The following is a 12199-nucleotide window of genomic DNA, read 5'->3' as shown; positions in this document are numbered from 1 at the left end:
TTTCGTAAGAAAGACCTATATTACAAATAGATCTATTTAGTAAGCTCTAGTCATTCGTTTTTTTCGTTCTAGCTTGCCGTACACAGGGTGAATATTAATAAAAGCGACAAACTCCAGTCGGATTCCTGACTGGAAAACGAGGGAATAAATCCTATGAACATGTGTCCAGAAATGGACGGTGTGCATGCAACGACAGCAAATCGTCCCAGAACAAAGTACAGGGTTACATAACATCTATATCACAACAGATGTTCAAAGTAGCCTCTGTACAATATAGTGCACGCCTTCACACTTCGCATCATGCATTGCTGCACTGTCCTCTATGTTCCGCGTCTCTCTTAATAGCATTACAGGCGTCGTGAACACGCTGTTGAAGGGTCCGCACACCAATAACTAGTTCAGCGTACGCAACGCTTTACAAACGCCTCAGAGTAAAAATCCAGGACCTTTAAGTCCAGTGATCTAGCGGCCCATGTTACAGGGCCTCCATGTCCTGTCTGACGCCAGAGGAAGATGTATTTGGGGTGTCGGTGAACTGTAATGCAGAAGTGGGGTGGTGCTCTGTCATGCAGAAACCACGTAACCTGTCTTACTGCCAAAGTCACATTCTCAAGAAGTCAAGTCAGAGTATTTCACAGGAATTCCAGGTACATTCCTCCACGTGGCAATGATGCATTTCTAGACACATGTTCACAGCACCTTTTCCTTCCATTTCCATTCAAACCCTACACATAGGCTGTTCAAAAACCGACAAACTGTAGGGGTTTTCTAGAAATGGAGGGAAAAGGTGCTATGAACATATATAGAGGGTGTTAGAAAAAGTGTCGAATGCTGTGACAGGTAGTAGTACTCATCATAACAAGAAAAGTAAGTCCAATAAACATGGGTCTGGAAATGCATACTTTCTATGATAAACACGTGTTTACAGGAGGTGTTAAATGTGGCGCCCATTCATGAGAATGTACCCCTCTGCCCTCCAGCGTAAGGAATGATGCACCCTTTGAAGTATACCTAGTTATTATTTTACCTGCTGGCACACATTAATGATGTGACCCTGTAGTGTATGTACATCGTTGATTGGCGTGGCGTAGACCAGTTCCTTCATGTGTTCCCATAATCAGAAGTCTAGGAAATTGAGGTGTGGGGAACGAGCAGGCAAAGGTGTTGGGTCCCCCAACCAAGCTGGCAGTCCTGCAATGTCTACGTCAGATGTTTGCACTTTTTCTAATGAAAGTGTGATGGTGCGTCATCATGCATGAACTGCATTTGTATTCGTTGCTGCAGTGGCACAGCCTTACGCAAGGTAGGCAATTCATTAATGAGGAATTCCAGATAATGCACCCCAGTTAAACATTGTGGTAGCACACATGGCCCCGTAAATCTATCGCCAAGTATGCTTGCTCATATGTTGATTGAGAAACAGTGTTGATTTGATGCCCTCTTTCATGAATTGCTTGGGGATTTACATCTGCCCATACGTGCTGGTTATGGAAATTCACAACATCTCTTGTGAACATGGCCTTATCGGTAAATAAACTCTTAGAAGTGAACAGTGGATCTGCGGCACACTTCTTCAACAGCCATTGATGGAACTGCCATCTGCCATCATGATCCTGTGGCCATAGGGGCTGTATGCAGGAATTGATCATGAAAAACCATTGCCCCCCACCATTTCCCGGATAAGAGAGTGAGACACACCTTCTCCTGCTGCTAATTGCCACACATTGGTCGCAGGGGTTTCTTCCACTGAAAGTAGCACATACTCCATTTCAAGGGCGCAGATTGTGCGAGGCCTTCCACTGTCAGTCTTCTGAGGTGCAAGGGTACCTGTGACTCTCAGACGCTGGAAAAGTCTGCCGAACAGCTTATCAGAGGGCACTCTGCGCTGTGGATATTTTTCAGCGTAGAGGACACGGTCTCTCCGTTTGCTAAGCCGTAGCAGAATATCATATCCGCCACATCACTTGCCAAGTAGTAGACCTCCATTGCTAACAAGTGGTGGAAGAGAGATGATGTAAGTGTACTACACCATTTGTACGTACAAACAGCGCAATAACAGAAAACACATAAGCGAATCCATGTGTGGAAGAAGGTAAAACACCGTAATACGTACCCAGGGTTGACAGTACTGTACAATAAGGCACACAAACACGACGAAAACTGACAATAGTCTACAGCTCAACTCGAATCTCACAATTAATTGCAAACCACCTAATGATACCTAGAGTGTTGTGAGTAACCATCATAATACTGACAACTCGTTAGACGGAGCACCAATGCAACGATTGTGCTAATATCCACAACCTAGTGTCGCACTGCTCTTCCTATACACATGTGTTATCTCAGAAAGTATTCATTTCCGGATCCATGTTTACTGGAATTATTTTTCTTGTTTGAATGGGAGTTCAAAGTATTTTAGAATGTGCGGTTACATCTGCATTGCACATGTCCATTCTATCAAGAGTGATCAGTTTACGCTTTCCTACAATAGGTAGATGCAGAAATATGCATAAACGATTCAATTTTTTATATTAGACAGAGACATCTTCACTGTATGAACCCTGTCTGTAAGGAGAGATATGTAAGAAGTGTGTTAAAAATAGGTCATACCTAATGTCAGACAGCGCTAGCTCTGTGGAGCAAGTCACAGTTGAGTTCCTCGTCTGACTGCACTGCACAGAGGCCTGCTACCTGGCCCTGAATGACCAGAGATGGACCTTACTGCCGGCACCAGTGCAGAACAGCATGGAGTGTTGCAGATGACATGCGCAGTGGAGACCATGGAGGGTCCTTTTCCTCCCTCGTGTGGTGGTAATGATACAAGTGGGAAGATCCAAACTTAGAGGAACTGCAGTTAGGAGGGGCAGTATGCATACTGTTTAATGTTTTCACCATCATAGTTATAGTAAGGTGGAAGGACATATGAACAATTGTAACAACAGTTTGTCGTAGAAAATCAATCAGTTTCAGAGTACTGTCCAACTACTTGTGTAAGTAGGCTGTTTAGGTTTTCTTATTGGTAACGCCACGTAGCACTCTGTATGAAAATCACTAGCTGTGCTGTGTGCAGTCTGTGGCTAGTTTGCATTGTTGTCTGCCATTGTAGTGTTGGGCAGCTGGATGTTAAGAGCGCGTAGCGTTGCGCAGTTGGAGGTGAGCCGCCAGCAGTGGTGGATGTGAGGAAGTGAGATGGCGGATTCTTGAGAGCGGATGATCTGGACGTGTGTCCATCAGAAACAGTACATTTGCAAGAATGGATGTCATGAACTGCTATATATATTATGACTTTTGAACACTAGTAAGGTAAATACATTGTTGTTCTCTATCAAAATCTTTCATTTGCTAACTATGCCTATCAGTAGTTAGTGCCTTCAGTAGTTTGAATCTTTTATTTAGCTGGTCGTAGTGCCGCTCGCTGTATTGCAGTAGTTTGAGTAACGAAGATTTTTGTGAGGTAAGTGATTTGTGAAAGGTATAAGTTAATGTTAGTCAGGGCCATTATTTTGTAGGGATTATTGAAAGTCAGATTGCGTTGCGCTAAAAATATTGTGTGTCAGTTTTAGCACAGTCAAAGGGGACGTTTCACTTATTTTCTGTATGTGCAATTAAATACATGAGCATTCCTTCAGTAAACTGAGCCTTCAAATATTTTATGGTAGCAGGCATAACATTTACACGCCTTGGTACAGGAGGAATACAGATACTCATTTATTGCCCCGCTTGGTTTATATTGTAGCGGCACCACCATTTAGGATAGGGAAAGTTAGTTTCGTGCAATATTCGGAGCACGAGTTACAGCCAGGTGAGGGCTGGATTGCAGCAAGTTACGCATACCAGCAGTTGCAAAGCAAACAGAGGCCACAGGGGTGTAGAACTGCCGGAGAGGGCGCACACAGCAGTTCCATCGTGCAAGTCACAGGCAGAAGAGGGCCACTGGTCAACCCAAGTGCTGTGCATATGTGATGCAAAGCGGCGAGATTAGTAAAACAGAGGCGCACAGCCGAGTATAAATAGGTGCAATTTTCTAACAAGATTCATCCAGGTGTGGCAGCTCTCCTGGAAAGCGGGGCGTGTCACATTGCCAGGCTACATGCAGCAACAGATGGGGCGTCAGCGTCCCAGTCCATGGCGGGTCGTTGGTTCGACTCTCTGAGGCTGACATGGGGTCCGCAGCCAGCCAGGGCAGGCCATTCTTCGGATCACTACCGAGGGCCAGTCGTCTCGTCTCCCGACACACGCCGGAGACTTCTGAGGTGAGGCCACACCTTCGGATGTTGGATAGTAGGCACTTGTTCGTCACCACGGTCTCAGTCACGCCAGTGAGGAGAAGGACACAGCTGGCCGCCCGCAGCTCATACCGAGCAGCGCTGAGTCGGCTGCTGGTGCAGCCATCCTGACATCATGGGAACTCAGCAGGCTGGCCAAGGCCGGCATGACATACCGTTGTGTTGCACAGGCTGCTGGGGTGCTTCCTCAGCATTGTGGGGCCTTGTGACGCCGACGCAGATGAATTGAGCACTGTAGTGGAAGCAAATAAATCATTTGGGAAGTTCTCGCCATGTGTTAATACGAAACTTCCTGGCACCCACCCACTACATTTGGCGTCTGATACCACAACATTATTAATGCTGTTGTTGCATAAATGCTCTATAAATTTGTAGTACACCGTTTTGCCTATGTACAGCAACAACACTTTCTATTGCAGTTGATAATGCACAATAAAGTTCTTTCAGTTTAACAAAAAAATGGCTCTGAGCACTATGGGACTCAACTGCTGACGTCATTAGTCCCCTAGAACGTAGAACTAGTTAAACCTAACTAACCTAAGGACATCACAAACATCCATGCCTGAGGCAGGATTCGAACCTGCGACCGTAGCAGTCTTGCAGTTCCAGACTGCAGCGCCTTTAACCGCACGGCCACTTCGGCCGGCTCAGTTTAACAATTCTTTGATTTTATAGATATATATTCATGCCCCATCAAGTTAATTCCAGCATTTTCTCACTGCATATATCTACCATAGGCATCTTATGAGCAAACAGTGAATGTAAGAAGCATTATGTGATGCATCATACTCGTTCATCATCATCCTATTTATGTGTTCCAACATACTTCATAGAGAGTCCAATCATATCATGAATAATGAATTTTAGCATCGATAAATGAATTTTGTACTTCTACAACTACTTCTAAGTCATTGTCATGTACAAGGTCTACATTCACGCACTCGGAGCCACAGGCAGTCACTTAGCTAGGCGATGTCGTTGTTAGCAGACTGGACTCATATTCGGGAGGACGACGGTTAAAATCCGTGTCTCGGCATTCTGTTTTAGGTTTTCGCATTTCTCCTAAATTGCTTCAGGCAAATGCCAGGATGGTTCCATTGAAAGGTCACGGCTGACTTCCTTCCCTGTCCTTCCCTGATCCGATCAGACTGATGACCTTGCTGTTTGGTCTCTTCCCCCAAACAACCCAACCCTCCTTTGAGAAGGGCACGGCTGACTTCCTTCCCCATCCTTCCCTAACCCAATAGGAAAGATGACCTCGCCGTTTGGTCCCCTTCCCAAAATCAACCAACCAACCACTGGCAGTTACATTGTATGTGTTGGCGAATAACTGTACTCTCGCCTGACTTCGATACTGTACTTGTACTATGGCATAGTTGGATGACACGAAGTCTGGAAGGTCGGGAAGACATCCAGTGGTGAGTGACTGCTGTTGTTGCTGTGGTTCAGATGGTGACTTCTGAGTGTTCTCATCCAGCACTGGATCAGGCACTGGTTGCTGCTGCTGCATGGCTGTACTATTGGATACTTCAAGAACACTAGGTCAGGAAGACATCCTGTGGATAGTGACTGCTGCTTTGATGTGGCCAACTCCTGTATGTCCTCATCTGTAACAATTATAAGAACAAAACTGTAAGTATGTTGGCAAACACACTTACCAATAATAGTTAGAGACTAATTGACAAAATACTTACTGATACTTTTCTTCTTCTCATCTGATCACTGCAGCTGGTGATGGCAGCACTTCATGTCGGACAGTAAATGATGATGCATACACAATCACATTATTATAAAAGCATTGCTTGATAGGAGGGTAAAATTTTTATGTAGTTTACTGTGTGGTTGCATGGGAATACTAGGGATGTGGGGCGGGCACAAGTGGGTTGGGAGCATGCATGCTGAGGGTGGAGGGAGGGGTATGCGGGGTGTGTGAATGGGGTGTGTCATTAGTCATAAGGAATTGCTGATGCTGTTGTCAGCGAAATATAATAACCACAAATGCCTTGGAACCGGACATCAAGACTTTGAAGATAAGAAAGTGCAGATGCTGACATCAGCAGTTGCATTCTTTGTTCCAAAACGCAGTCTACCTATTAACATAAGTCTGTAACGAGCACAGCGAAAGAAACAGATGTTTTCGCAGGTATTGCTGGTAATCGACATGTTAACTTCAGAAAAACAGTGAGAACCTCTTGAGCGAGTCAGCCCAGCATTGTTCGCATTTTGTGGACAAGCAGCTTACATCTCACTTTACCAAGAGATTAACCGTCAGAATTGCTGACGACGCATAGAATTCTCTCGCTCCATCCTTATGCGAGATCAGGCCAATAGGCTCTTTCGCCAAGGAATGCTCTTTACTGAGGAAGCTTCTTCTATAAATCATGGAAAGAGGACTGTGAGGAATGCGCATTACTAGGCCTGTGTAACTCCCCAACTCCCCACTTGCTTAAGCATGTTGAATATTAGAGGCAATGCTGCGTGAACGTTTTATGCAGGGTTATTTGAGCCTATTGGTCCATACTTCATTTACGGAACTTCAACAGGTAATGTTCAGGGTGACTATTATTGAACTATATGAAATAATATCGTCATAACTTACGTCGTTCAAACTGCACGGTTGGCCGCGGAGCGTGATGGGAATTAGTATGCGCTGTATGGTTTGGTTTAGCGATGAGGCCAACTTTCATATAGCTGGCTTAGTCAATAAGCAAAATTGGTGCATTTGGGGGACTGAGAACCCGTATTTCGCGATCAGGAAGTCTCTTCATCCATAACGGATGACTGCGCGGTGTGCAATGTCCAGTCACGGAATAATTGGTGCAATATTTCTTGATGGCACACTGACTACCGAACGGTACGACAACGTTTTGGATGATTTCATCCCCATTATCGAAAGCGACCCTGATTTAGACAAGATGTGGTTCATGCAAGACGGAGCTCGACCCCATCGAAGCAGGAGAGAGTCTAATGTCCTGGAGGGGCACTTAGGGGTACCCAGAGGCCACTGGCATGGGCCTCAATTGGCCGCCATATTCTCTGTATCTGAACACATGCTACTCCTTTTTTTGGGGCTGTATTAAAGACAAGGTGTACAGCAATAACCCCAAAGCCACTGCTGAGCTGAAAGCAGCCACTGAGAAGGTCGTCGACAGTATCGATGTTTCAGCCGGTCATGCAGAATTTCGCTATTCGTCTGCGACACATCATCGCCAATTATGGCAAGCATATATAACAGGTCATAACCTAAATACGAATATCTGTAGTCACGTTTACATGTTGAATAAAGTGTGTGCACGCAGTAGTTTGTAACTAATTTCGTGTGTTTTCATGTAGTTCAATAACTGTCACACTGTATACTCACATTTTAGTACCTATGTGCTACCTGCTTTTCTAGGAGAAGTATCGCTTGAGTAGTAGATGTATTTGGCACTGGCAGGATGGGTGCCCACTCACTAACGCGCCTGTCGCTATGACAGCGCTCACCTCGCTCTTCTCTGGCCACTGGATAGGTCGCGAAGGCATCATCAGTTTTTATGGACGTTGCCTGATTTGATGCCAATGGAATTTTTTCTGTTGTATGAAGTCAAACAGAAAGACAATGTACGAGTTCAGACGATGCATGAGGATTTAAATCATCTCACTGTTGCACCATGTGCTGTAATACTGAAGGAATCTCTTCCATCTGTCCAAAAGTCCGTGCGTCAGTGTTTGTAAATGTGTGATGGAATATACGTCGACATTTCGAACACATCATGGCATGAATGGAATTTTAAGGAAGTGTTTAAGACAGCATTCGTTCTTGATATCATTTTTGTTGCTGTTTCTGATGAAATTTTGCTATTTAAGTGTGTATGTTGATATTAAACTAAAGACACGTAGTTATTATTTAATAAAATTCATACCTCTATTCCACCTTCTACAAATCCATTCGATTTGTTACCTGCACCTCTCTTTAGAGCTTCTGGCAGAAGCAAGAGCAGAATTGCACTTAACTGGTGAATCATCCTTTGATACTCCGCAGCTCGTGGTCTAGTTGCTAGTGTTGCTGCCTCTGGATCGCGGGGTCTCGGGTTCGATTCCCGGCTTGGGTGGGATTTTTCCCTGCCTGGAGACTGGGTGTTTGTGTTGTCCTCATCATTTAATCATCATCATCATTATTCGTGACAGTGGCTAGACTGGATTGTGAAAAAAATTGGACTGTGTCAAAATTGGGACTTGGTACGGGCGCTGATGACCGCGCAGTTGGGCGCCCCACAAACCAAACATCATCATCAACCTTAGATACCACGAGTCTTGCCTTCCGCTTGCTGTGTCGATCCAAACTCATGATCTCTAGTGTGGTTAGTATCGATTCCAAATTAAACTTTTCTCCACTATTCCGCTTTTGTAAGCAGACATCCACAAAAGATAGCAATGAGTTTAATGTTCAAAAGAGATAAATCTTTATGTTGTAAGTTCACCAAAACTACTAATCGGATTTGGAGGAGTGGAGCACCAGTAAATCTATTTTAGTACTGCAGTACTAGCGGAAGAAACATTCCATTTAAAAACCTTCAATGAACCAATATCTCCGTAACTAATATAATTATGAACAAAAACTACGTCATTTAGTTAGGACTTTTTCACAATTCATTTGGGTTACACCAGAATTAGGAGCTCCTAAACAGTTCAGGAAATACGTAAGTGCTATAGCTTAGCTGAATCACACTGTATCGAGTGGTAAGATAACATAAGAGTCTAAAATTTTTTTCTGTCATACTGCGCTTTCAAGTACTATTTTTTTCGGAATAATCGTTCAATTTCTTCAGCTGAATTTAATCTGAACATGACGCTGCCCACATGAACATTTCCAATAAGAATTTCTAAATGTTTGGCAGTTGCTGCCGTATTACTGAGCAGTTATCGCAAGTGGCTCCTCTGAATATAAAAAATCTTTACAAAGTATGTATGCAAGTTTTGAAACAACGGAGCATAGGCTTATATTGTAGAAGGGTGGACCTTGACCTTTTACAAGAAATCGTCCTGACAAACATCCCAAGTATTTTATGGAAAACCCACACGAAAGGAGTTGGACTGAGATTTTAACCATGCACTTTCTGCGTGTTAGTATCTCAGTAAGAGCACTCTAAGTCTTTTTCTAACCATGTTTCAGTACGTTGTCGACAGCTGTAGCAAATGCACAGTTTTCGACAAGGGTCTACTGAATAACAGCTGCAAAAATAATAAATTTATTAACTAGTCAGTGACATAAAATTCAGGGAACCGATATTTGAAGCTGACTGCCGAAAGATTCTATTGCCGCCAACATATACTGCGCGTAAGGACCACGATATACGAGAAATTAGGGCTCGTTCGGAGGCATACAGACAGTCGTTTTCCCCTTGCTCGATTTGCGAGTGGAACAGGAAAGAATATGACAAATAGTGGTACAGGGTACCCTCCCCGACACACCGTAGGTGGCTTGCGAAGTATCTATGTAGATGTAGATGTAGATCTAGATGTGAATAAAAGAAGAAATTTAGACTGTAATATGGAACACACTGTAGACAGCAAGTGCAGCGGTAAACCTTTGCATCACTATTTTATGTCTATAAAAACATTACATTACTGTATTTATACAGTGTTTACGTGAATCTATTGCCTCACGCAGTGATTCAATTGTACAGCACGAAGTACTTCGGGTTGTAACATAATAATTAGTTACGAAAACTCACAGTGGTGAATGTAAACGAAAAAAAAAGTAAAAACGGCCCAATAAATGTGGATCAAGAAGAGAGCCTTTTGCGAGATGATTGTAGAAATGCGTTTACGAACCATCACTGATGCTCGTTGCGCATAGGAAGCAGTCCGCGATGTGTTATTGTTTACAGAGTTAAATGTTATCGGGAGATGGAGTTTTCTGAGCAGAGAATTTTAACATATGACGTGTTGAAGTAGTATTACATTTCTTGGTAAGGTAGGCTGTAGCGGAAAATTGAGTCCAATTGGACGGCGACTTAACTGAAAAGTATAAATTTCGAATACATTTATGTTAACTAGTACAATATTTTATACTGAACTCAGCCTCGGCACGTAACCACACTTCTGCCGTTGTCTCGCAAACGATCCGTTTTCTGACCCACGTTTACTTGAACGGTTCTGCGTCAGGTATCGTATACTTTCACCCGTGACTGTATACAGTATTATATACAATACACTCTATGTATGGCAGATACAGACGCCGTGCCTTTATGTAAGTCTTCAGCAGTAGCTAGGCTGCAGATATCGGACTAAACTTAGACATGAGAAGATAAATTGTATCCCATCCTCCGACGACGCAGGTCGGCAACCGATGACCAATCCACTGCCAGCGCTGGGTTCGCGTATTACCTCTGAGTTCCCGCAATTCCATTAAAGAACATATTAACCAGGCAGCAACGAAAACGTGTGTCCCCTGGCGCAATCGATGGCCGGAGGGTAATTGCTTCCCCTCCAGTAAATTGCATCCGACAAATCCCGAAGGTCCTTCAGCAACCCGTCATCCACCGTGGGTTACCAGGTGCTACGAGCTCATTATTTTAAATCGGATTAGAAGGTAACATCGATGTTTCGAAGCGTTTGCTGGGATCTCCCTGCTCAGTTTAATACAGGTCAATTCGAATAAACCATTCACTATAACGTGTGTAGATTTTTTATTTGTTACAGATAAACAGCTGTTAGTTTATAAAAAAATGCTCACTGAAGTTGTTAAGCAAAGGAAAATTTGTAAATACTAAGTTGATTTTTATAAATTTCACCTCAGACTTTATGCATTTTCGAATTCCCTTGAGAACATCAAGTATAGATCATCTGAGACTGTCTTGCCATTCTCTTATACGAAAGCACTATTCATAATTCGAACGATTAAATCGTCTCTTTTGCTTATTTTTCCGTTGTGGAATTCACCTTTCAGCAGTTCCCACAGGAAAAAATCTAGAGGGTTATGGGGTGGGGAATTCTGTGGCCAAGAAACTCGACCATTTCTGCAGCTCCATCTTCCAGGAAACACTAGCCATAGATGATGTGTCACCTGACGACTATGACGACTAGAATGTGTACGGGTCCCGTCCTGATGCAAGAACATATCCATTCTTGTAGCCAAAAGAACTTCATTCAGTAAACTTGAAGCTCGTTTTTAAGAAAATCTCGATAGCACGGGCAATCAGCTGATTATCTGTCACACCACACCACACATTTACTGAAATGCGTTCTTGAAAATGTATCTCCACGAAGCCATTCGTCCGACCACCGATGTAAGTTAAGAATGTTATTGATACAATCACAAGTGAAAATGATTGCTTGAGTAAAAAGTGTTAATGGTATTACTTGGTAATTTGATAAGGATAAAGTCCGTGCATACGTAATTTCCGCCGTATTCTTGTATATGGTACACCGATTCATGTATAAATTCTTGTCGTGCTTGTTAACGAAGTACGTTCTACCAACTGAATTATGTCATCTACTTCATCTATGCGCTTTTCATTCGCAAGTTCAGATGCAATAATCTTGCAGGGCACTGGACCAGTCTCACAATGTTCAGTAAAATGACAAGTAACGGTCAGAATTCAGTAGTCTTCAGTTGGGTATTCGTCTACCAAATACTCTACAGTCAGAATGGGCTCTTCCATAACCAAACTCTCACACAAATACCATGTGAACATCCTCAGAATTTGTAAATACATCCGGTATGCATAAACGCTGCAATAGAAATTGCCAAAAAATCGCAATCACATTTGAAAAGTTCAAGTAAGTAAACTAAAACACCACTTCACTCTTCAACGACAAAAAATTGAGAATTTATAAATAAACCATAGAAACTGGGGTACCAACGGTCGAAATGGAAAGCTACATCTGTGGTAGGTTATATTTCTGCAACCAATAAAAATTTATCACAT

The sequence above is a fragment of the Schistocerca cancellata genome, chromosome 4 (genome assembly GCF_023864275.1).
Source record: "Schistocerca cancellata isolate TAMUIC-IGC-003103 chromosome 4, iqSchCanc2.1, whole genome shotgun sequence".
Lineage (NCBI taxonomy): Eukaryota > Metazoa > Arthropoda > Insecta > Orthoptera > Acrididae > Schistocerca > Schistocerca cancellata.
Note: the sequence above shows the minus strand (reverse complement) of the source record.